Source organism: Tympanuchus pallidicinctus, unplaced genomic scaffold (assembly GCF_026119805.1).
Source record: "Tympanuchus pallidicinctus isolate F22 unplaced genomic scaffold, pur_lepc_1.0 scaffold12, whole genome shotgun sequence".
Lineage (NCBI taxonomy): Eukaryota > Metazoa > Chordata > Aves > Galliformes > Phasianidae > Tympanuchus > Tympanuchus pallidicinctus.
In genome coordinates, this window is record NW_026294637.1 from 3,358,583 (window position 1) to 3,381,864 (window position 23,282).

The following is a 23,282-nucleotide window of genomic DNA, read 5'->3' on the forward strand; positions in this document are numbered from 1 at the left end:
GGTACCCTTACAGCTCTACGGCTGGCCTTCACACAACACAAGTAACATCAGAAATCCTGACTTGCAGTACTGGAAGCAATCTGGTTTTCAAATGAGGCTGTTTCAAAAACACTTGCAGGGATTTAAAGGAAATGGAAAAAATCTTTCCCCTCCAGCCCCCTCCAATCACCACTGTGAAAGTATCATAAGCAAAGCCATAAGCGCTCCACTCCCATTTTTAGGTCACCTCCAGCCACGGCCATGAAGGGAAATGTTTTTCTCACAATTACTGGCTCTTCATTTAAGAAAAAAAAATCACAATAAAAGATGCTTTGTCATCCATGACTGAGACACAGATGCTTAACTCAAAGGCAGCACCTTTACCCAACTATGCCTGGCTGTTAATTCCTAACTCCTAACACCACTTTTTAACCTAACACACGTAAGACAGGCATGTCACAACACTTAATAACCACTAGTGATGGCCCTGCCGGGCACAAGGCAACATACAATGCACCTCAAACATTAACAGTGCACCTTAAAAGTCTCGGTTGGCCCACACAGACTTCAGCACAACTGCAAATCTCTTCAGACACAGAGATGAGCAGAACTGGAGACCTACCTCAATAAGCTTAGTAACAATACACTAGTCAATGCCATGAAAAATAATTCAATTAATCACACTCCTACTAAGAAAAACGTCTTTTCTCCTCGCAGGGGCACACCCATACTAACACATGTAACAAACACCATGCTGCCATCTGTACAAAAGGCTCCACTTGCCTTGCATCAAAGTTTTGAGAAAAGAATGGCCACAGATTTGAGCTGCCTTTACCTAACAGGCATCCCTGTCTTGTTCTTCCTGCAGCCTCAGATGAAGGGGAGAGGCAGAAGGAAGATTACCATACACCATTTAACACATTCCCATTCAGCGAGAGCCCCGGTTGACAAGAAGCAGAGGATGGAAGATGTTGGAAGACGTTCATTCCCCTTCAGTGCCAAATGGAAATGAGCGTATGCAGCACAGGGGTTTACTTCTCCAGATTTCTTTAATATGTTTCTTTTTAGGAATGCTCCCCCCAGAACCATTAAACGTCAGTTTAAACAATGGGGTTGATAAACAGAAATAAGGAGTGCCTTAATGTGGAAGAAGAAAACCCACACCCTTCCCTTCAACTCCATGAGCAGTCACTCGAAAGAACAAGTGCTGGAGTCAGAAAGCATGAGATGAGTGGTGAAAGGCAGAATCCTTCATCAGAACTTCACCCAAGAATTAAGCAGGCTATAAACCCTCCACAGGATTAATTATTAGCACAGTGTGTGTGTGGAGCAGTGGGATCGCTGTTGTGTTGCATAGCAGAAGCCTGTCTTAAACTCTGAATAACACTATTTTGTCCATTCCTTAGACTCTGTAATGATCTGGTATTAATAATCTACCGTGTATTTTGCCTGGCTGAACTCATTTTTATAGGAAGATCAACAGAACCAACTCTGATGGGAAATAAAAAAAGGAACATCCTGCTGTAATCTCACAAACTGCACAGCACAGCAAAGCCACCCTGCAACCTCCATGGAGGAAGCCCTCACTGCAGGGTCTGAGCAGCTCCTCTGAAGGCACAGCAGTCCCACGCGATGGTAGGAGGTAAGCCTTTCAATTCCACCTCAGGAACACAATGGCTTGTCCACTCAAATAACTATTGCATCTGCCCTCAACGCCAGCAGTAAGGCGAGGAAAGAAAAGATAAAATAGGAACGACGCATTTATTTTTTTCAGTTACTCTTCCGGAACTGAATGAATAGAATCTGAACAGAAGACACCAGAACTCCATGTTATCATGGGCTGAGATTGTGACTTTTGTTCCACGTTAGCAATTAAAGAACACATCATTAAGTAGGCGAAAGAAAAGTTTTCAAATATAAGAAAGTGAGAACTGAAAGCCACTTTGTGCATTAATAAGTTGCACAGCTTTGATGTCAGCGCATGCTGCTCAAATTAACGCACAGCGCTGTTTCACTGAGGAAAAGTCAGTTGCAGTGCTGTGCCCGTGCCATCAGGCTGCTGCCATGGCAGAACAGGCCCTAAGCCCAACTTCTACAGAGACTGTTTAACGGTGTGGCCTTCAAAAATAAAAATCTTTAATTTAATGAGGTGAATGAAGTACAAAAATCTGTGTTTTCAGAAAAATGGCTCTTGGAAAGAACGCATTTAAGCTAAACTACAGGCAGCAGACATGCAAGGCGTAGCTATCCACAGGTACCACAAAGCCAACTACCTCCTACTGAGGCAGGACACACAGCTGACAGAGCAGTGCTCATCACAGCCTTACAGCCCTGCTGCCACAGAGCCAACAGGTGTGTGCTGCTGCCGGCCTCCAAAGCCACACTCAGCCCCAAACACACAGCGTGACCTCAAGGGGCCACCTGAGAAATCAGCTACCCCTCTGAACAGAGCCCCTCAAAGCTTTGCTGCACTCATCAACTTGTTTAAGGAAAACTGCATCACTTCCAACTTGAGCAGGGTTTCTGACCAAGACAGGTCTTCTGCCACAATGAGCCATTCTACTCCCCACAACTGCTTCAGCTTCCCATTCGGCCAAGTCCAACATGACTCAATGCTACAGAGCCATTTCCCCAGCTTCTGCAATTCACTGCTCACTTGTTTCTCTGTCCCATGTCCTCAGAGGAAAAAAACCCTCCGTGACATTACAGCAATCTAAGCCCAGGTATCTCAGCATGTGCAGAGCGCTCTATGGACTCCCTCATTTAAGGGTCCATTTACAGTGATCTAAAAACACACCTGACAACAGAGCAAAACAAACACACATACAATCGAAAGATGAACATATTTCTACCATAACTTCCAACCTACAAATGCCTCCTCACAAACAAAACACAGGAAACAGAACGCTGAGAAGGGCCCAGAGGAGCTGCACAGACAGCAGGAGGCTGCTGTGCACTGCAACGCTGCGATCCATCCCATCCCATCCCATCCCTCCCACCCAAGGATCCCTCCCTCTCACTGATGGAACTCCTCTACTACGACTGGTGGATGATGCCAACTGCATATTTAGAGCAGAATTAGGGAGGAAAAAACAACTAACGAGGGCACTGGGGTACTTGGCTTCCTAAATTCCAAACAGAATGCCCGCAAACACTACACTTATTTCCAGCTGGTCAGAACTATTATAATGCCTTCATATTGAGATTTTCCCTTTTCTCACTTCTGTCTCACTGGTGGAAGTGCAGAAGGCTGCTTTATAATTACGCTCTTCAGAGGCCAGAAGTGTTAAAATTGTACCCTTCCTCACCAGCCTTCCAAAAAGGCGTGTATAGGTTCGCACACATTCTAGCACCTAAATGAAGAAAGCAGCCTAACAAGTGACCTCACAGCTCTCCCCCAAATGCAAACCGCTCAGTGCAGGGAAGGTAACACAAAGATTCTGTTCTCGTACGTGTGAGATACCAACAAACATTTTAAATGCTTTTTGAAGACAGACGGGGCGAGGGTGCTGCTGCAGCCCCTGCTCGGGATGGTTAGGCACAGCGTACGACGAATAAAGAGCAGGAATAACCGTACGAATACGGGCACCCAACGCCAGCGCCGAGAGCCGCCTCGCACGGCACCGCAGCGAAGTTTGAGCGCTGCCAGCCCACCTCGCGCTACAATGCAACAAAATCACATTACAAAAAGGCTCCGCTACCAACTCCGCGGCAAACAGAGCATCATTCCCCTCGTGCTCGCACAGCCCCTCTCCTCCGCCGTTCAGGGCGGCTCGCACCACGTTTACACCGAAAGCCCGAAGGCCCGTTCTCAGCGCCGCCCGCCCCGCGCGCTGTGCCACAAGACCCGGCTGCGCTCCGCCGCTTCGCTCCGACCTCTCTCCTCCCTCCGGACGCCGCATCTCCCCGCTCTCCCACTCGCGAGGACTTTTTTCGCCGCCGTTCGCACGACGCTCCGTTTCTGCGCTTCGTTCCCTCCCCGAGAGGGAAACTTCTCACCGATCGCTCCCTCTGCCCTCAGCTCCCCCGGCGCCTTGGCCTCGCACCCCACCCTGACCGCCCCCGGCCGCCCCCCCCGGCCCGCCGCCGCCGCCGCCGCCCCCCCTCGGTTCCCTCTCCCCTCCCCCCCACCGCCCCCCGGCACCTCCCGAGCGGAGCGGAGCGGCCCGCAGGGCGCACAAAGCCGCTCCCCGCGCCGTGCCCTCCCGCCGGCCGCCCCCCTCGGCCGCTGTCCCCACCCGACACCCGCCGTCCCGGTGCCCCTCGGCTCGGAGAGCGGTCGCCCGGCCGCCCCCGGCAGCGAGGACCCCCCTCGCTCACTCACCCGCCCGCCCGCAGCCCCTCGCCGCCCGCCGCTGCCTCCTCCCCGCTGAGGCTCCTCAGGAGACACTGACACCGGCGCACGGATACCCGCTGGGCGCTATTTTTGGGAAACAAGGCCCGAGCGCGGCCGGAACTACTTCCTCTGTCACTCGCTGCTGAAGAGGCGCAGCGCAGCCGGCGCCGGAGATATCCTTCCGCCGTCTCCTCAGGGCGGGCTGACGCGTTCAGCCCAGCCAGGCCGCGGCGGGACGAGGAAAGCAGCGCAGGAGATGGCGAGGTGAGCCCGCTACCGGTAGCGGGGCGGGGAACGCCCCAGTTTTAGCGCCCGGCATCGCCGGATTATTTTGTTTTACCACGGGGAGCGGCCTGGTCTACATTCTTCACCGGAGACCCAATGGCGCGGCGCCGCCCGCCGATAGGGCAGAGCGCCGGAGTGAAGGGCGAGCAGCACCAATCGCAGCGCACGGAGGAAACGGCAGTGCCCGCCCATCAGCACGTAGTGGGGAGGCGGGGCGTAACGAAACGTGGAAGCTTTGAGTGACTGGAGGGCGATCAATCGGAGACAGGGAGGAGGAACAGACAGCCAATCAAAGCGCAGCTGAGGCGGGCCTAGCGGAAAGGAAACCCTGAGCCACGCCTCTCCGTCCCGGCAGCGGGGAGCGGCGCATGCGCCCAAAGGCTCGCTGGGTCGGGCCGCGAGTGACGCACGTAGCCCGGCCCGCCCCCTACCATCGGAAGGCGCATGCGTAGAGGCGCCTCCCGCTAGGGCAGGGCCGCGGCCCCGCGGCGACGTGCCCGGGGTTGCCGAGGTAACGGCTGCGGCGGGGCCTGGGGCCCTGAGCTCCGCCCCGCGCTCAGACGCAGGGCGGGCCGCCTCGTCGCAGCCTGCAGCCCCCCGGCCAGCTTCAGGAGCAGCGGCTGCGGCCCCGCAGAGCCGCTTCAAGACGGCTTTGGGCCCTCGTGCGTTCCTCAGCTGTCTTTCTCACCCTCTCCGTGCTCAGCCATACTTGCCATTAATTCTGCTTTAAAGAGTAAAGAGCAGCTGCAAAAAAAAGACCACAAAACTGGCGTCTTCCCCCCACAACAGAAGGCAGCAGCTGGCCGCCCCAAAGTAAAATTCTCCCATTAAGAAGTTCCTTGCCAAACACAGAGCACAGAATGCAGAGCTGACACCGCAGCGCCCAGCTCTGCTCTGGGACACGGCAGCCACTGGAAAACAGTCTCACTGCTGGGCGGCAGAAAATGAGGGCCCGAGATGGTTAGAAAGTGACACAACAGCATCTCCACTGCTCACCGCACCGCTGGATGGGAACACGTTGAGTCTCCGAGAGCATTCCCCAAAAATTTGCAATTATTTGCAATTCTTTCTTTTTTCTTTTTTTTTTTTTTTTTGCAGTTATTGAGCTCAACTGGAAGCGGTAACGCACCGCTCCCAGCCATTGTGAAGAGATTAAACTTTGTACTGTAAGCTTCGATTGGAATTTATCTATCTCCTAAAGTGAGGGCATCCACCTTTACTTCAGAGCAGCATGCAGGTTCTTCCATAGATGTAGGAAATAACGAGCAGGAGGTGGGAGAGAAAGAAATGACAAAATACAGATCTTCGCCACCCACTGTCATATTTCCAAGCTGATTACTACTGACCTGCAATAAGTTAGAGAGGAAAATACCACTTTCTTACATTTCTGAACACCAACAGTCCTAAAGGCATTGATTTTTATATGAACGTAGCTTATGCTCTTGTTCCTCACTCCATCTTCCATAATACCTACAAAAATTAATACTATGCAATCAGTTCTTGAGCACAACAGGCTGAGAATACATTGGATAGAATCCTGAATTCTTAAGTTTTAAAGTCAGTAGGAGTCTGAATAACCAAGCCCTGAAGCAAGGACTTCTGGTTATGCTCATTAATTATTTTCACTATGTAATCATATTATTCTAAGCTGGCAAAAATAAAGCAGGAAGCCAAAGAGATAAATAATTGCTCCATTTCAGTGGCACTAGAAAAATAAGCATAGCATGTGTTGCTCAAGAGATTTGTATATATGCCTTGCAAACAATAGTTAAGGAGAGCAGAGCAGTGTCTTTCATACTGAAATGCATTGCTCTCTCAATTGAAATGCCACCTATGTAATAATTGGGAAAAGGAAGTGCAAAATGTGGCATCCAATTGAAATTATTGATATTGTTTTCCATACACGATTTACTGCTACTTCTGCTTCGACAAGCCCCTCTTGGGACAGCGAGTGAAAAAGAATGGGTGGGAGGTAGGTCACAGATGTTCTCACATGTCAGAACAGCACAAATGAAAAACATCACTCCTCAGGGTGGACACAAATAAAACCACATAAGGATTTCTATATTAAAATGACTGAAATCACTCCGTGGTGCGACGGCCCTGCTCTGGGTTAGGTTTCATTTCCAGCACAACTGCAAAGGCAAAATGCACCTGGATAATCCAAAGGATGCAAAGCAGTCAGTGACTAAAGCAAATCCACACTACAGGGGAAAAAGAAAAAAGAAAAAAAAAAGATCATCTTTATAAGACCAATTAATTTATGGCCAAAGAAGCAGCAACATAAAAAAGCCCCAGAGAATATCACACTTGTGTGCCAATATGACAACAGAGAAATGATCACAAGGATCTGCTAGGATCATTCTTGAGAAATAAAAAAGCAACTGCTGAAGAACCCCATCTGAAATCTCTTTCCCTGTCCAAACAACAGGCCAGTGTAATTTCCTTGATGTCCTACACGGAGAAGGAAACCCAGAAAACAGAAAATAAAGAAAACGATAAGGAGAAAAATGATTTTAAAGAGACAACAGCAGTCGTAACTTTGACTGTTCAACTGCGAGGCTCTTTAGTTGTCATCCAGCAATAAGGCTTTTCTGTGCATTTCTATTCCAGTGCTTTTCCACCCACCCACTCAAAGCGTTTTAGAGACAGCAGCACCAAAATCATGTCTGCTCTTTTAACTTACGTTCTCAGACCTTCTGACAAAGCACTCCAGAGAGAAGTACCATAGCTGCTCCCCACCCTTCCTTTCAAATATTTCTTATATTCCAGAAAACAGCTTTTTCATCTCATGCTTCTAAAAGTGAACTTTGCATTAAAAAATAACCCAGGATTTTTTAAGATTGGGGATGAGGAGTAGGGAGTGTTATATGGCTTCAGCGTATTTGTTAAACAAGTTATCCTTCACCGGGAAGAAGGGTCTAAGAACAAGCTTTTAAGAATAAGGTTTCTTAAAATCACAGGCTAGATTAATTCCTAGCATTGTTTCACTTGCAATGGTGGAAGTAGTCTATGAATGAAGATTTTTTAAAGGACTACTTGTTGCAACAAAACCAAATTGTACTTGTAGCATTTCAGGATGGGAACTTTCATGAGGAATAAAGGATATGAGAAGGGGAGCTCCTACCTATGGAGCAGGAAGCCACAGAGGAGGAGATAATGCTTGGGCAACCCTATTAACCCCTAACGTCCAGCCCAATGCAGACGCAGATTTGCACTTGGCCAAAGCTGGCTTGTGACCTCTCTGTCTGTAGTTGGGAGTACTGCTCATACACTACTATTTGGCTCTGGTGTTCCACCAAAGACAGCTAAAATAAGGAAATCTTAACCTGATTATATCTAAATCCAAATTGCCTGACAGTGCATGAATTACATTCGCTCAATCCACATCATCAACCGCCTCCTGTAAGCCGCTAATATTTCCACACTGTGGTACGGTACATTCACTAATCCGATTGCCTTGGGAATATTTGTTTTTCCAGAACTTGTGGCCAAGGTACATAAGATTAGATCGGATGCAGCTTGTCTAAGAATGCTGTAATGTGGGTGCACAGTATATCTGCTAGTTTTGAGTTACAGGTAGAAGTTCTCTTTCTCTCTTTCAGACTTTTCCAGCCCCAGGCTCAGGCTGTGCTATCTGAAGCTTCTTGCAGCATTTGGTTCTTCTCGTTTTGTGTTGCTGCTGGCCTTCTGATGCCAGAGATCACCACAGGAAATATTTGTATGGCATGTCTCGCTTGCTGCATGACTGATCCGTACCTCAGCAAAACTTGGGATATTTTCTAGGTCTTCACAATGACAGAAGACAAGTCTCTGTGGGATTCACACCCTTCTGCTGGGGTTTTCTCACCATTCTCCATGCTAACATGAACCAACAGCTGGGTTTAAGAGATCTGTTATAAATAGTAACATCGTGCTGCTAGCAAGCTTCTTGGAAAGTAAAGAAAATACGTTATTTAATGCACTCTGACATTTGCTTTTCCTCCCCTATTCCTGAGCTGCATTTCTGTAAACATCCGTAACAACAAATGCACAGAAGTTGACTTCTTCACGTAGACATAACAAGTGCTGCCTTGAGCCCAGGAGATGATACCCAGAACAGCTTACCTCCCTACAGCCAGACAGCTGGCAAACTCTCACAGTAGGAAAAGGAGTCAGAACGTGGATGGAAATTCCTGATTCCAGCAGCGGCCAAGATTACAACCTTTGGCATTTGATTTTCATGGCTGCTCTACGTTGCTGCAGAAACTTCCTCCTTTTGCCATATCTTTCCATTCATTAAAATTGCAGCTTGCAATTAAACATTCTGACATAACATAGCTGAGATTTTTTGGCAGCAGCCTTAACCAGAGGTTTTCAGAGTTTCCTGCAGACAGCTTTAAATTTTCATATCCTCATGAATGCTTGCCACCTTCTTTTAATGACCTGAAAAAATAACCTTCTTCTCTTAGGAACTTCATTGTTGCCGTATTTCCCCAGCACTCATTTACTGCTTCTAGAAATATGTCATGCACATGTATATTTATAGAGGGAGCACAGTGTACATATGCACCGTGTAGTTTGACATCTTATAGAGAACACACAGATTGCATAGGAGATCTAAAGAAATATTCTTACATTCAATACTTTCTTTATTAAAAGGCATTTCTCCCTTCCCATGGTATTGTATCATTTCACTTATTTAAGAAATATTTACTACGTTATTCAAAAACTTCAGCCCTTGATCTGTTATTAATTTCGTAGCCTTACAGATTCTGACTTTCATATAAGGCAACACTGAACTATTATTTCTATGCCATAAAATATTTCTTAGGATAGAATTTGACCTTTTTGCAAAGAGCTGGAAGTCTCAAGGATTTTCAAGTTATCTGCATTCTTAAGGTGCAGAATATATTTTATCTGTTGGAAGCATGTTCAGAAAGCACTCATCTCTAATACAGACTTGAAATTGATTTTAAAAAGGGTCTTTCTAATGTTCAAACTGGCCCTAATCTCTTTTTTCTTCTAACATTACCTGGCAAATAAATTCTTAAAGGGATATTATCAATTTAAGAACTATGCTTTACTCTGGAAAATTCTCCAAGAGATTAAAGAGAAGACATCCTTTTTCCTGTAAGTTTAATTTCTATATTCGACTGCAGTATGTGTGGTCAGTATCTCATGCTGTTAGGAAACAAAAGAGACAGAAATAGAGATAGGAGACCATAATACCTAAAAAGTCTTTAAACTGCTCTTTAAAGTAGATTTGAAGTTGGTGGGACCTCTTCAGGTGACAAACGACTTGTGGAACTCTTGAAAGCCAGATAAGTTCTGCCTCATGCAGAGCATCCTCGGCTCCCACTGCAGACAGCTGCAGCTCTTAGCATGGCAATTTAAGCGTTATTTTTCCTAGATTTGATCTGTTTTTCTGGAAACTCCATCGATCAAATCGCACACGAGACATATGCTACTGCCCTGGTCTTGTAAACTTCCCACACAGAGTCCAGAAAAGGTCTGCACGATCTGTTATAACGTGCAACATATAGGAAAGAAACCTTCATAGCAGTTAACTTCTGAAATAAAGTTTAATCTTTAAACTTGGGCAGTATACAAGGTACGTTTTTGGCATTTTATGATGGCATCCAGACTCCAAAGTACAAACGTAGCTGTGGTTTATTTTCAGTCAGTTTCTCTGGGATTACACTTGGGATGATTGATCTGTGTCCCACAGGATTTATAGAAGCCATCAACCTCCCTTCTTGCTCAGGCACTTTATCAGGTAAAGGCAAAGATGCCATTTGTTTTATCCTGGGAGGTTTGCTCTAATTCGGAAAACAAGACTTAAAAAAAAAAAAAACCACCTGTGTTAACATGAATCAGCTGGTGTGCATTTCTGAGTTTTGTATCAGAGCAAACAGCATCAGGCATTTATTAATGGACATGTTGTCCTCTGGGTTGTGATACGGAATTATTTCATCTCCCAGAACTTCACTGAGAATACACTCAATTCTAATTATTAAAAGCAGCAGCATATTTGCTGTGATTTCTTAGTATGCTTTCATTTGTTTGCCAGTCTAGAAGACAGCTCACCTGCTCTCTCTGGTTACTTGGTGATAAACTATTTCACAGAGCCTTCCTGTGGCATCTAGGGCAAGTGTTTTGAAACACAGCTCCAGTACACGCATAAATGTGTCATCTTGTGCTAAAATGCCACTTCAGTGCCAAGCCAAGCCAGCTGGCTTTGGACAGAAAGTTCTTTTCTGCTTACGTGTACAAACTTTATCACTTTCCTGTCCTTTTTCTCTTGCTGTCACAGTACTGCAGAGGTGGTGGCGGCTGATGGCAGAGTGAGAAGCGGTGTTCAAAATGTGTCCACGTTAGTCGAGATAATAAAGCCTGGTCCTGCAGCCATGTGTTGAATCCATCTGCCTGAAAAAGCATCTCACATAATTTAATCAAATATCTTCCCTTGTATTATGTGGAAGCAGGGAAAGATGAACTGGAGTTTCAGTTACTAAATAAAAAGAAAGAAAAAAAAGCATCCAAAGTTTTGATGCCTGGTATGTTGTTTCCTTGGCCCCAGTCATAGTTTGAGAGGGTCCAGACTCCTCCTAGGTTTGGAACTCTTCTATCTTTAGCTTCAGTTTAGCAAATCCTAGTTGAAAATAAGCAAACATATTCTTAGCTTTCCCACAGAGTAGAGTAAGAAAACAGGTCTTACCTGAGAGGAAAGGTGAAAGTCTGGGGCTGCTGGTTTTCTTTTATTATTGGCGGTCTTGTTTTGTTCGTTTTCATCGTTTTTTAAGAAAGATGCAAGCATCTCAAAGATGGACTGTGAAATGAAGGGCGTTCAAACTTCTCACTGTGGAATAACACTGTACAAAGCCCATGGAAAAGTTCCTACTAATTCTAAGATTTGACCTGAAAATGGCAGTACCTAAAACAAAACATAAAAAGTGCAATGGCTATAGTTTAGCTGGTGTACTGGTTACAAGCAGTTAAAATATGATTTCACACAATTTACCCCAGCTGAACCATCCCAAGCTAGGTTAAAACTATTACTCCCATGGAAGACAGGTTCTGAATTTACCATGCCTTAGCCATCCCTTACCCCGAGGACAGCCTACCTCACATCGCCTGGTATTTCATGCAAATAAGCACATGCAAAAAGCTGACGCAAAGGCTTGTTATCCCCTCACTAATTGCTGTCCATGTGTACATAGACACAGCCTTGCTTGTGCCAAGCAAATTTTAAGTGATACTTTCAGGGTCTGAATACATGAATGAGTGATCTCATTCACGTACTGACATGCTTGACAACTTACCATGCATCGCCTGAGCCACGGTAATGGTCCATGTGTGTTTGCTCTTCGCCTGTGGCCATCTCAGATGGAAGAAACCAGTTTCAACTTCTCTTTTTCTTGCCCCTGAGGTTAAGCTGACACACTGAGCCTCACGTCTGCTGCAGGCTAGAGAAAGGCACACTGCAGTTACCATGGCTCAGCTGAGGTACAGTAACTCGTTTAAGTTGCTGGAGCTGGACAGCATGCCTGAGCTGCTGGTTAAAATAGGATAATTGAGGGCATAAATCAGGTGTTAGCTCAGCTCAGTGCAAGTCAATTAGGGATGGATTCAAGCTAAATTGACACAAATCACTCTTAGTCCAAAATAAAAGTGGCTACCCCACACTAGCTTAACTAAATCCAGGACAGCTTAGTCTAACAAAAATGGAAAGACTTTCAACCAGCCATAAAGAGCCAAAAATGTTATACCCAATGCTGAGCGTTGCCTAGGGCATGTGCATTCACTTCAAGCAACAAATACAGTTTGACATACAAACAAAGAAAGTGAGCCAAATTCACAGCTATCTCAGCAGACAATGTAGAGAGAGGACCAGAGGCTGTGAATGCAGCAATACCTTCTCTGGCTCTGCTAGCAAATTTAGTTTTCTCTACAGTATTTCACTGTAAACAGTTCAAAGAATGAGTACAAAATGCTGCTTTATCTCAGGAATTTGCACTCCACCATCGTTTAGCAACAAATATGGAACGATGCTGACATGGGCCTGGTAAAGGTTGATTGTAAACAAATATAAAACAGCTGAGCTTGTTTGCATTCTTTGAGATTGACGAAAAGTATTAAGGAACGGAGAATGATATACATACTGAAAAGTAAATCCAAGTTCCATACATCTTAATGATCTGAAGTGCTTTCAAGATCATTGAAGTTCAATCTTGCAGAATAACCCCTAATGAATAAAAAGCAAATAAAGCTTGATTTTCTCAAATGGCTTCACCCTTCATCTCTAGGAACTGTTAATGAAATTAGGGATGCGTAGTTGAGATTAATCATCAAGTGGCCATTTCTAAAATCCCTTACCAATGGGAGACTGACATGTGTGAAGCAATTTGGTCCCCGTTTGGTTTCCGTTTCCTGGCTGAGTTAATTCTTTGAAGAAATTCTTCCAGAGAAAATATCCGTGGGAAACTATTCTGAATTCTTGGTGTTGTGCGAGACTTTGGAAGATCAGCATCCCACTAGGGAGGTTACAAGATGTATACGCACAATAAAATGATAGTCTTGCCCCTGCAACATACCACACAGTCCTAGCAGCAAGCTGTGCTTCAAATATATTCCTGTAAGGCTGTTGAGAACCAGTAAGGATTCATTCTTCTGCAGCCTGTGGGAAAAAATGGTCCTTTCCCATGGTGGTTACTTGGCTCCTCCATCCAAGGTAGAGACACAGCAGAAGTCCCACAGCATAGAGGACAGTGTAAGCACCCTTTGCTGTGCCATACGTTTGGTTTGTTGCTTTTTTTCCTCACTCCAAGCAGCTCTGTGCACACACTGCACCGCCACAGCAGGCCACACGATCCGAACACAGGGAAAACAGAAGTGTGTTATTATTGGGATAATTGAGTGTTGGAAAGAGAGTCGCCTCCAGCACTTCGTCCAGATTAAAATCTCACCAGTACCATTATCTGGGAAGAATCTGCAGTGACACGTGCATGCTACGCATCTCAGTCAGCAATCCGGCCTACAGTGCTTACAGAAGCTTTAGCAATTCCTTTAATGACCCTTACAAGTCCTCCACTTATTCAAAAGCTGAAATGCTAGTCTATGTGGGACAAACTTCTAAACCAGCAGATTGAAGTACTCCATGTAAATCGAGCAATTTCTGTTAACACATGTCGACTAAACCAGAGCTGCCAATCAGCCAAGCTGCTGCTCTGCAACAACAAACATCTGAGGTACTGGAGCTTGAACTTAATCAACGTGATTTATTTTATCATGCAGAACTAAACCATCAGCCACTGCTCTTACAGACATGGTTTTCAGCTACCCCTCTGCCAGAGCATATATGCTTTCTTCAAAGGAAACGCTATGTACTTAGCCCTCATGTTAACCTTAAAATGCAACCATTAGAATTGATGTTTTTTCAGCCTCTAGCACCAAATTATGCTTGCAAGCATCCTTTTCAGGGATCGCTGAAGGAAGAAAACCTAAACCATAGCTATTGTTAATCCAAGATCACGTCTTCTGTTTGTATCAACACGCAGTAACCAAGACCACAGGAGCTGTAGCTAACACTGTTTTCCTGTCATCATGGGTGGTGGTGATCTGAAAGGTTCCTTTAAAGGATTATTACCTAAAAGGTGGAAGAGGAACTAATTTTAACGTGTATACCATAAGAGCCAGAACTGAGGGATGTATCAGGAACAGCAATCAGCAACAGCAAGCAAAGCCAAGCCATTTCCCCACCACTATTTCTATAGCCTCAGTGAGACATTTCTTTTTTCTGGTACATATTTTTGCTCCCCCATCATCAAGAATGAAATTATGGCTGTTGTAAATGCATTGCTGTAAATTTGGACCGGTTCCACTGACTGCTGATACTCATCGCCTCCAAGCGCCCTGGGGACGCATGTTTCGCTGCATACTCTGTGCGACTTCCTCAGCAATGCAGAGCTGATCCTCTCCTCCATGCCAGCTTGTTGTGAGCCATGTGATGGTGTTATAGTTCCAGCTTCCTTCGGTGTCCTGAAGACTTTGGCTCAAGCCTTGCTTATCTGCTGTCAGAAGGTTCCAAGATAAGAAACACATTTACTCTTGGTGCTTTCTCTTCACATTGCTACACTTACTCTTTCTTTTAATGCCTTGCTCTCATCGTGAGGCAGGAGTATATGCTGTCCTGTGCTCATGGAAAACAATTTATATGCTGTCCCAAAGATATGCACCAATTTTGAGCTTGTTTCCACTGATCTGACTTTATAGACCACAGCTTTAGGCGCATCCAATGACTCCCTTTTCTCTTTCATTGTTTTGGTTCATTAGTTTTAGCACTGCTGACATAAACAGTGCATTTCAAAAGGCATCTTTCCTGTGGGCTCTGTTTACTCGTTAATGTGGCTAAGTGTCAGCTGAAGTCCTGGGTGACAGCTTGCTTTGCTTTAGATTGTGGCATTCCCATATGTGATTTATTGTATCTGAAGGGAAGTACGGTTACATCTGTAGGAAAGAGAAGAAGAGTCATGGGAAAAGGGGAGCTGTAAGAAGCCTGGCTGTGAGGGCCACTGTGGAACTTGACATTTAGGTTCCTGCACAAGATGTAATTTCCAGCTGAATAGCTCCGGCACTTACACAGCTTCACTTTGGCCCCAGCTGTGCAGTAAGTGCTACTGACATCTATCTTAAAAGCTGCTCACAACAACCTGACTTGATGTGGTTGTTTTGTTTTCAGAAAAAGGGGAAAAGATGCTTCAGTAAAGTAGTCCACGTGAGCCGGGCTGGAATATTTTGTCCAGGCCACTCAGAAGGGAACCAACATAGCTGGGAAAATGGCAGATGACTGACAGCTTGCAAATAAAGTTCTGCTGGAAACATTGCACACTGAGTTGGTGCCCGTGTAGCTTTTGATACTGAATTATTGGTACAGTCCCAGTTCTTTCCAATGAGTCACGTTTACCTCAGTTCAGGATTAATCAACATGTCATTCAGATGTATTCTCAGACAATAAGCACTATGATATGGATGTCAAACTATTTTAGGTCAGACTGTTTTCTATTTTTAGCTCAACTATTCCACAGTAAGACTAATGTCTCAAATTCAGAAAAGGCAAGTGTCAGAAGATACGAGCAAAATCCTGACTGCATGGAGGATCAGGGACAGTTGTGCCTTTGGCCAGCACAGGATTTCACCTGAGGGGTCTGCTTCGGTTGCAGCTTCTTCCTGTTCCAAGTGCCATTCTGCCCCCAGGAGCTGAGATAGATACTGGAATTCCTGCTTTTACAATGCTTTAATGTTGCATAAATAGTGCAGATGAGGGGGGAACACTTGCCTTGAGTGAAAGGTAAAGTCAGTCACCAATTGATTGCACCAGGACACCACCTAAGACACCACATGCTGCATTCTCATCTTTTGTTATGGATCTTTAATACCAGTATCTGTCATTCTAAGGTAATCAAGACTGATCGAGGTGCATGTGCTGACCATACAAAGACATCTGCATTCTTGTATTACACACAGCATGTGCACATATGCACGTAAATATATATGCAAAGTGCTTTCTTCCTTAATATTTAACACATAGTGGAATTTCTTAAATGAAGCGTTCTTCAAAATGAAGAGAACGAGATATTTTAGAAGGAAAAAGACAGCAAAGATATCTATCCAAAATGGAGGCAGCCTTCCTTCTTACTCACAAGTTGGATGGCACAAACACATACCTTCTTATGGACCTCTCAGGCTCAGAATTCCATCTGGGTAGTCAGGTGTCACAGTCAGCTCCTGCAGAAACTCACAGAGCCAGTAAAGATTGAATTGAAACCCTCTCTGTTCACAGTCACTGCCATCCAAAACAGAAAAGAAACCCTGGGTATGCCTGCAACAGAGATAGCCAACTGGAGGCCCACAGAATTTGGATCAAGGCCATGAAGCAGTTTTCTTTGGCCACTGAGACGCAGGCTGGCTCTCAGGCTAAACCACACGGTGCTGCTCTTTGTGCTTGTACAGGGAGCACAGTAAGTTGTATTTGCCTGAACTTCATGTGGGCAGCAAACCCACTCCAGATCCTGATACTCTCATCGCTAAAATGGATTTCCAAATCCCACGCACGTTGGCTACCCTTGTCTACGTGTTTTTCTGCACACAGACGAAAACTCGCTTCACCCACGGCCTGAGCTGGCCACAGCCCCGAGCCCAGGCTAATATCCTGCCTCTCAGCAGGCCACAGTAATTTGGGCATGCAGCACTCAAGCTGCAGCTACATGGCTCCTGGTTCTTTTGGACAACAGCCAGAGTAAGCTCCTATCTGCCTTCAAAAGTCCATGTAGACATCGCTTATGTAGCTGGTAGTCAGAAGACCTATGACAGGAATGGAAAAATACTGCTCCTGCACAGTGTCGCCTGTGCTTTGTCATCTCTCACTGCCTTTTCCAAGTCCTGGGGATCTTTAATTCTGACCAAGATTGCAGAGTCTAACTCGTCAACGCCTAAAAGTCAGCAACTTCTGCCCTCGCCACCGTATGCCAGACATACAAGTGTCCACACCATGGATCACAAAGAATCCGCCTGTTTGAGATTCACTCCTTCTCAAAACCCCGCCTCGTTCTCGTAGTAGTTTGCTAATCTCCAGGCCATCATTCCTCTTTAAACTGCCCCACTGATTTAGTAGCATCTTTAAAAAGAACATTAAAATTATTCCTCTTCTGCGGCACTGCTGTGGTTCATTAATTATTTCACATTACCAACATAAAACTTGTAAAGCGAGAGAAAATTGCAACGCACTTGCAGTTGCAATCACACGTTCTGATCCCAGAGTCAGGGACTGGCTGTGCTCTGCCTTTATGGCCCCTGCCCTCGCTGCACACTGCATCAATGTGCTGAGAGTCATCTGCTGCTTTGAAAATAATTAGAACACCACACTCTGTATTAGAGCTCTTTACGCTTAGCCCATAAGAAATACCTTTTGAGCTGTAGTAATACGAGCACAAATGAGCTTTTAGGGCCATTTTGGATTCTTTTGAGACCTCTTCTTTCTCTGTCAGAAGAAAAAAGAACTACATGGCACTCCGATCCCTTTCTCCACCCGGGCAGAGAGCCCTCCTGCATACGCAGTAATAAGATACATTTTCTTTTAGAAATCTGCAGATACTGCAGAACAAATGATGGCTCTCCTTATCCTGTTACACACTATGAGCTGGACAGGAGATAAATATCAGCACGGAACAACACCCCCATTGGCTGTACTCAACTTTAATCCGCAGTGGAGATCTGACTGGCAGCTCTCCCAGGTGGCATGCTGCAAAGGATCGTGTGTGCCTCACTGGGGGCAGCAGTGCTGAGAGCCACAGCCTCCACCCTGCTGCCAAGTGAATGCTAACAGGCATTCATCAGGACCTTGGTGCACAGCCCAGCTTTGGAGCTGACCTTCTGCTCCTCATCCAGGCCATGCTCCAGGGGATCCTCCTCTCCAGCTCTGCAGGGACCCTCTGCACTAACACCAGGCATTCAGGCTCACCTTTGTCTCTTGTTTCTTTCCATGGTCTCCAGTTCTACCCTCTTAGATCTCACTCTCTAAGTGGGGAGCCTGCACAGTAAAGCTGATTATCAATTCACAGTTCCTCAGTCTTAGCAGAAAAGGAGCAGCAGAGTGATGTTCTTTCCAGTGAGTCAGTGCTTCTTTGCTGGAGGATGTTGACTCACCAGTCCCCACAAGGGCTGCCTCTCTCCCCCAGCACTGTACCTCACCTCCAGCCTCTCCTATTCCCATCTCTCCTTTAAGAAAACATTCTTTTCCCATAGTCCTTCCTGCTTTTACTGTCTTTGCTATAACAAGCTTGGGGACTGAGAAAACTTGATGGCATTCCTGCTTTTACATAAGAAATAAAAATGCTTTCCACTGTCTCCCCTCAGGTATACATCTGCCTGCCCCTCTGGACACGCACAAAGCTGTGTAGTCACAAACCTGTCTGCAGAGTGACTTTCACGTGAGGACTCTCCTCACTTTAACATTTTAATTCTGAGCCACAGGTAAGATCCCAGTGTTCTTCACCCCTCCGGCCCGTTAAGATTTCTCAGGGGTCTGTCTACCAAGAACCCACTCCGCTAACTACTGCAGCATGCATTAATGAAAAGCACTAACTGCTGATTGAACCAAAGAATCAATGAGCCAGCGTTAGAAATCAAGGAACAGAGTACTTTTCATCAACTCCAGTGCAGCGGTGTTCACTTCTTGCTTCCTGACTTTTACAGAGGCCTAGTTAGCTAAAAAACAAAACCACAGCACATCTGTATGACTGGGAGGTGAGACTCTGTAACTGCCTGAGCTGGATCGCTGGTGCCAGTTTCAACACAAGGCAGCAGCAGACAGGGCAGACCCTGCTGGTGGGGGATCTCTCACAGGGCAAAAGCCACAAGGTCAGCTCACACAACCCCAAACCTGGACAGAGGTTGCAAGGAGAGGGCATGACAAAGTCATCTGCTGGATCAGTGATCCAGAAAAAAACTCCTCAGCTTTTGAAACTGTCCCTACCCAAAGGAAATGCCAAGCTTGTAGCAGTTCTGCTTGCTTCTCTCCTGCACTGAAACTTTTTGCCTGGAGGAGATGGGGTGAGCTAGTTACAGAGCAGAACACATGACACATCTTTACCACAGTTTGAGTGAATGGAGTGCGCTCCTTGGGGCAATCCCTGCCTCTCCCTCAATCCTGTACTACACCACGGACACAAAATAAGGCACAGTATAAATAACAGCCCTGTCTCCCTGCTGCTCTAAAATGCAAGCAATTTAAAACAGCAGCCTTTCTTACAGGGAAGAGCAGAAAGCCAGAATTTTGAAGCCACTTTCTTCTCCCTTGTTAACAGTAAGCCCAGCCTTCTGCTCATAAATAATTCATATGGCCTCTTTTTCCTCAATTACACTGTAGTGTCAGATTCCACACTCTGCCTTCCCAGAATGACTTTCTGGCTCTTCTGGAGACAGCAAGGCTCACTTGGATGTCTGGAAGAGCCACAGACTCATTAGACTCAAGTATTCTTTCCATAACCCAGTTAAAAGATACAGAACACCTTTGTCTTGGAGTTTTGGTAATTATCCCTTGCTGAACTGCTGAGTGACAACATGTTTACAGTAAATCAGTTTTGCTTCAGCCCAGCATTTGTGGTGCAGATTTTAAATACACAGAAGGATGCAAAGATGAGCATAGCTCGTGAGCTAGAGCACACGTAGAGCTGAGAGGAATTTAGACAAGGAGTGAACTTGGGGACCTAGCAGAGAGACAGAAAATCATGGGGAATTCAGTTTGTCAGGTGAAAAAAAAGCACAGACAAAAGAAAACAACACTGCTTCCTCTCCTGCCTGCCATCTTTTCTGATTAATTTAAGCTCAGCTTGTTGAGGAACCAAGATTTCTGCTCTGCTATCAACAGCTTGCTGCCTATACATCCCAGCTCATTACAGAGAGGCTGTCTGCTCTTGTGCCTTAAAGTAAGCAGCCAGAAAACATTAGACAAGTATTGCATGTTGTAGATTGACAACACTTAAAACCTAGATGGCCAAGCTACTGATATAATTTCCATACTTGTTAACCAAGACATCTCCAGTTCTCCCCCACAGCATTCTGTCAGATTCAGCGGGACCAAGAACCTGTCTTAGCTGCCAGAAATCATTTTGTTACTCTTCCATGGATTGGCATCGCCTGAATATACTCTTACCCCTCAGAGCAGAAGTTTATAGAAATCTCCTTCCAATTTCCCAGCTGTGCATCCTGCCTTCCCTGCACTCACACACGGTCTATTAGCTGTCCAGAGCTATGCCTGTCTAGCTGGCAGGCTGCCTGTTCACAAGCTGCTCCAACAATTGCCCTTGAGCATAAGCCAATGCCAAGTCCCCTCTCAGGAGTTCATGCTCTGTGCTAGCACTAACATGATTGCATTGGATGGCTTCACCCTGCACGCTGCTGACAACGGCCTCTTAAAGACCCCAGGTTTGCTGATGGCAACAAGCTCCCAAGTATTTTTCAAGTTAATTTTTGCCAGGTTGGTTTGTCACAGCGTTCTCACAGACAAGTAATCTGTCAATGGCAGTCAGGATTGCAAACACAGTGTGACACAGGAATCTGGGACTTCTGTAATTTTTGTTATAAGAGACTATTTCACATACAATATAGGTGTGCTTGTTCTCCAGTGCTAGAGCTTAAAGCTGGATGCTGGTGGGCCAGGAAACATTCTGTGGGAATTCTGAAAGGGAAGCAGTTCACCTGGTGGGTATTGAAAGGATGAGCAATGGCATTTCCAAATAACCTTGCCTAAAAGCTAAGTAATTTTACCTGCTAACAAATCTTGCCTACGACTGGCAAGCAGTTTACCAGGCTCCTACAGGAAGACAAGATGAAAGCCAAAATATCAGAGGGTTTATGGCTGAAGTACCATTTGCTTTGTGAAAAGACAACGTGCAGTGACTGAGAAACAGAGGAAAGAAAGAAAAGTGAGTCTGTCTCTGGGTTTTGGGTATTCACCTGGAAAAGGGCGTAACTAAATTCTGGCCCTGACACTGCAAGCCTATAATTATTGCTACAAAGTACAACAGAGTCAACAGGAGGGGAAAAAAAAAAGTGCTTCCACCCACCTTGCATCTCTCAGGGGACAAATGGTGTCAGCCAGCACGGCCACAGCACACACACCACGCTATTGGGATGCCTGAGGTCAGACTCACACTGGCGCTGCCTCACAAGGCATGTTCCCTGGCATAAGAGCAGCTATGTATTAATGGCACACATCACGTACTATTGGTAACTGCAGGCTGTCCCACACACAGCCTCACTGCAGGTCAGATTACTTCTGCCGGTGTCAACGCGCTCTGCTGATGTTCAACAGGAAATAGCAGAAAAGATGCTAAATCTGGGAGAGCGGAAAGCAAAGCATGTCAGTACACATGCATCTCAACATTTCTGCTTAAAAGATGAAAAAGCTCCACATGGCTTCAGATAGAAGCTGCTCAAAGGAACAAAGAAGTCTCTCTGACGGGCTCGACCCCAGTCAGGAACAATGGGGCTCAGATTTACAACACAACCCAGGCTGAGTTCTTGCAGTTCCTGGAAAACATGAGTAGTGGACTGGTGCATTTTTTTATTTGCTATTATCTGCCATAGACATTCATCCTGATCTTAACATCTTTATTGTCCATATAGAGCGAGCTTCCTCTCAAACAGAAATGAATGTTCCACTAAGTTTCCTTAGACAAAAACAAAAATTAAGAAAAAAAAAGATCCCTTTATAATTTTTAAAAAATGCACACTTCATGTTGTGACTCAAAGTGCTCTTTGTTTCAGTAAGCATAAATCCTGAATTTTACAGAGAAAAAAAAAGCAAAAACGAGGGAAAGAAAACTTCTGTGATACATCGGTTAGATAACAACGGAGCCTTAGATCCAGACTGATTACAAAGAGAGGGAAGCAGTAGGTAAAGTAAAGTCAGAGCTGTTGGTGTGCCTGAAGGACAACAGCTGTTTGTTCTGAACCCCACAGTCAACACCAATAACTGTGCTGAAAGTTGCCACCATTTTTTAAAAAGCTCTCTATCGGGGACGTGAACACAAGAGCTTCTGCTTTGAAACGGCAGCAGAGTTCAGCAAGAAGACATGATTTGCTTCTTAGAAACAGCAAGACTATCGTTCTGCATGCTATCCACGTGATGCAGAAGACCTGTTTGCACTGGCCTTCAGTCCTTTCAGCTGAACTCATCACCAACTGGAAAAGGGAAAGCAGTGTTAGCATGAAGCCCTGTGCACGTCGCCCTGTGCTTCTCCCTGAAAGAGCCAGAGCAGTGTGAGGGTCAGGGCTGCGGCCCCTGCCTGGGCAGCAAGCACTTCTGAGCCTGCCATCCATCCCTCATCTTTAACCGAAGCTTAATAAATCATCTCTCCTGCAAAAATATTTTGTGACCTCTGGTGAGAGACGCGTTATAAATCTACATGAACATTTCCTTTTATTATCAGTAAATAGTCTTGGATTGTTTGAAATTGTTCCTGCCACTGATATCGCTGATCTCTGAAGAGATAAACATGAGCTGATGGATGACTTGTCTGCAGGATCTATTTCAGCCACCCCCAGGCAGGATATTTTCCATGCTGGTAATAATAAATCTTATTATTGAATGTCACCAAATGAAAGCAAATTATGGTAAAAATAGGCACAGTTATCTATTTCTTATTATGTAATACTAAAAATGATTTTCAAAGATTGGGGGGAAGCTTTCATTTCCATTGCAATTTTTTGTAATGCAATTCTTTTACCTACTTTGAATTTACCTTTTCCTTTAACAGCCTCATACAGTCAAGCAATGGGAAGAGGCTCCATCCCAGAATAGCCTCTCTTCTCTTCAGGCCTGGAAGGTAAGTTTCTTACCACATCCGAAATTGAATAAGAACAATGTCCATTCTCACAGCTACCCAGGCTGCCTTTGGGTAGCACTGTTAATGTGGCATTTTGAGGTATCAGTAACACTATCTTATACATTATTTTTGCAAAGGAAGCAAATGGCATCTTTTCTTGTCACTTAATAGAAAGGGTTTAAGGCGAGAGCTGTCACTCACTCTTATTGCTTCCAATTCCTTTCTGAAAATGATTGTAGCATTCCAGGGAGAAGTTCTACCTTCATAATGAGAACAGCGTTGAAAAATGCTCGTGCCACGTTATTAGTGACAAG

General features: G+C 45.3%; 1 protein-coding gene and 2 long non-coding RNA genes across 16 annotated transcripts in view; 1 reads left to right on the forward strand and 2 right to left on the reverse strand.

Annotated features, from left to right (window-relative positions):
• The window catches only part of MEF2A (myocyte enhancer factor 2A), a 78,031-nt gene extending 73,328 nt beyond the window's left edge, over window positions 1-4,703 (reverse strand). For 3 of the 7 annotated variants that reach the window (XM_052672578.1, XM_052672575.1, XM_052672577.1), the window contains exon 1: window positions 4,304-4,701. The gene's annotated coding sequence lies outside the window, so the exon portion shown is untranslated. Of the gene's footprint in view, window positions 1-4,303 lie in introns of all 7 variants that reach the window. The other 4 variants (XM_052672576.1, XM_052672580.1, XM_052672581.1 and 1 more) reach the window with 3 other exon arrangements.
• On the forward strand, window positions 4,484-8,701 carry LOC128075631 (uncharacterized). The gene is made up of 3 exons (XR_008203936.1): window positions 4,484-4,579; window positions 5,699-5,766; window positions 8,206-8,701. It is a non-coding gene; the product is annotated as an uncharacterized LOC128075631 (long non-coding RNA).
• Window positions 8,702-10,145: 1,444 nt separating this feature from the next.
• Window positions 10,146-22,384, reverse strand: LOC128075630 (uncharacterized). Of its 8 annotated transcripts, none has more exons than XR_008203933.1 (3): window positions 16,306-22,384; window positions 11,905-14,649; window positions 10,146-11,516 (listed from the first exon to the last, which is right to left on the reverse strand). It is a non-coding gene; the product is annotated as an uncharacterized LOC128075630 (long non-coding RNA). The 8 variants fall into 8 exon arrangements; XR_008203932.1 differs by having other exon boundaries at window positions 11,905-14,652; XR_008203934.1 differs by lacking the exon at window positions 16,306-22,384 and having other exon boundaries at window positions 11,905-12,048; window positions 12,959-16,298.
• Between the last annotated feature and the right edge of the window lie 898 nt (window positions 22,385-23,282).